Source organism: Etheostoma cragini, chromosome 16 (assembly GCF_013103735.1).
Source record: "Etheostoma cragini isolate CJK2018 chromosome 16, CSU_Ecrag_1.0, whole genome shotgun sequence".
NCBI classification, from domain to species: Eukaryota; Metazoa; Chordata; class Actinopteri; order Perciformes; family Percidae; genus Etheostoma; species Etheostoma cragini.
Window position 1 is genome coordinate 150203 of NC_048422.1, and position 3257 is coordinate 153459.

Consider the following 3257-nt stretch of genomic DNA (forward strand, 5'->3'; position numbering starts at 1 on the left):
GGGGACTGGCCAGTGCAACACACCCCAAAAAGCCTGATATCATTTCCCTTACATAAATGAAGACATTTGCACCATAACTTCATTCAGAAAAAGGCACACATTGTTGCACAACATTTCAGCAGAATGGACAACATGAAGTGTTTGATATGTTTACATTCTGATCACAATGATGATCTGACGCTGACGACCGACAGATTGGGGTAATGCCTGTGTCCACAAATGTGCTGATGTCACATGCAGTCGCATCGAGGTTTACACTATTTGTTAAACTGTAGGGCGCCTGTCCAGCACTCACAGCCCCCCCTCCCACTCTGACATAATTCAACTTTTACATGTATAAGACCTGAGCATGTGTGTATCTCATGCTGTGTGTAGTGTGTTCTAACAACAGAGTGTAAAATTGTAATTTCCCACTGGTCAATTAAAGGTTTAAATAATTTTGTAGTGCCTTGAGTTGTGAATGTTCTCTCTGATTGCCTCCACTGTCCTACATGTCTAAGGGCACTACATTTCCCCCATGGGGGATTAATAAACTATTTTGTATCGTATAGTAAAAACGAGTAAACAATGATTTTGATAACTTTCCAGAAGTATAAAATCCCAAATCATACAACTCTAAACTGCTGTGCATTGTTTTCGTTTCTGGTAACAGCTCTATTATATTACACAAACTTTGTGTTTGATTGTAGTTCATCTTCTCACCGGTACCTGAAACAACACACCAACACAGACCCTTGTGGTTATGTTTATAGGCTAAATACCAGCCCCCAGTTTAAGTCTTGACATCATTCACACAACAACATCTAAATGCACAATATCCTCATCATGTGTCAGCTACTGAAGGTGACACAAAGTTCATGGGTGCAAATCTGTCTGGTAGGCCGTAGGGTGTCAGGCACAGCTGGTGTTTGGGGAGGGAGGGGTAAAGGAAGGTAACAAGTCTCTAACAGGCTAAGTGATGGATGTCTGACTGCTAAGCGCCATACTACAAAGGAGCTACTAAAGCTGCTGAAGACACTAATGAGCCAGCGACTAAAACCTGGCCTGGATTCACTGGACCGCACAGGTTAACACAATGCTAGAGGCTGATTGGTTCACATAAGGACGTGTGGTGGATTTATGCCTTCAGTTAAAGGAGTGTAGAATATTATTAATATTAGTTTTTGCATATGTGCAAACACAGGTCAGTGTACTACAGATGTACAATTACATCAGTATGCTTTTGTTGGACATTTTTTATGTTTTCAGTGAAAATACAGTGATTTATTAGGTAAATTCAGAATGTGTGTTTATAGGTCAGGAATGGTTTACAGGGGGTTGCAAGGGGGTGATAGGACCAAGAGTCATCAGGTCCCCGCTTAAAGATATTCAAAGCCGCTCAGGCACATCACAGCAGGTGATCGGTTTTCCACCATCCAGGTTTGGCTTTGAGGGCCGGGTGTTCAATTCTTAGGTTCTGCCTTTCGGCATTTCACTGGCTCTCCGGACCTTGAACCACTGTATGATTGTAGACATTGCACTCGCAGGCAGAAAAGACTCAGGATCCTCAGTCATGTCAGCAATTGGGTGATTTGTCAGAATGACAACGCCACTTCAATGTGGATCTACCCTGGATGCTAATCCTCGACCAACATGAAATCTGTCCAAAAGTCCTTTTGGCCTTTTGCCCACAGGAGTCCCAAAAGACCATGGTGGTGGTCTTGGCAACTAGCCCTTCACCATGTCCTGCCTAGACTAAGAGGTCATCCCATCATTGTCAACAACAAGAGCACGGTGGCAGCAGCCTACATCCACACACTAGGGGGGCTGGGCTCCCCTTGTTTTCTGGAAACTAGCAACCAAGCTTCAGCACTGGCTGCTATAGGCACATGAGCCATGCGGCCATCTCAGTATGCATTTATCAGGTAAAGTGCTCCATCGAAATGTACCAGCCAGCTCCTCCCTGTCCTATGTTCTCAGCGTCCTATGTTCTCAGGGTTCTATGTTCTCAGGGTTCTATGTTTCCAGGTTCCTATGTTTCCACGGTCCTATGTTCCCAGGGTCCTGTGTTCCCGGGGTCTTATGTTACCAAGCATCTTCTCAGGGTCCTATGTTCTCATGATCCTATCTCCCAGGGTCTTACGTTACCATGATCTTCTCAGGGTCCTAAGTTCTCATGTTACTATGTTCCCAGGTTTCTATGTTGTCAGGGTTCTATGTTCTCAGCGTTCTATTTTACTACGTTCCTATGTTTCCATGGTCCTATGTTCCCAGGGTCCTTTGATCCCAGGGTCTTATGTTACCAAGCATCTTCTCAGGGTCTTATGTTATAATGGTCCTATCTCCCAGGGTCTTAAGTTACCATGATCTTCTCAGGATCCTATGTTCTCATGTTACTATGTTCTCAAGGTGCTATATTCCTAGGGTCCTGTGTTCCCCTGATCCTTTCAGGGTCCTATGTTCTTAGGGTCCTATGTTCTCATGATCCTATGTTCCTAGGGTCCTATGTTCCCAGGGTCTCATGTTACCATGATCTTCTCAGGGTCCTATCTTCTCATGGTACTATGTTCTCAGGATGCTAGGTTCCCAGGTTCCTATATTTCTATGGTCCTATGTTCTCAGGATTCTATGTTCTCATAATGTTGTCAGGGTCCTGTGTTCTCAGGGTACTATGTTCCTAGCGTTCTATGTTCCAAGCATTCTATTTTCTCAACATCCTATGTTCTGAGGGTTCTGTGTTCTATATGACTGGGAACCTACGTTCTCATGGTCCCATGTTTCCAGGGTCCTATGTTCTCAGGGCGGTTTTAACATTGCTCTTGTCCACAAAAAGAGAAGTATAATTAAAATTAACTGTGTTTTAAACAGAGATAAATAGACATCCCTTTTATTTGGTAAAAGCCCATAACTAAAAGACAGAGAAAAAATTATTGATTTTTGTTTATTGTTTCAAAAGAAAGTAAGCCTCGCCTTATAATAATTATATTCGTTTAGGGGGACTAGTGACCCCTACTGTACTCATAGTATGACCAACTTTAATGGGATCAAACTATACCTTTGATGACATTCAATTTTAATCTTGGTTCTTTCTTACCAGTTCTACAGTATACATTTGTTTTTTTAACAAATAGTTTCTTCATGCCTTCCCTTACAGTATCCCGTTTAACCAGGAGCTCAGAGAATGAGCATCCTTATTAGCAGGTGTTAATCCAGCTCATGTTTTCCTGTCGTCTCGCTGCTCTCATGGCTGATTACACTCTGTGAGTGCAGAGTAGGGA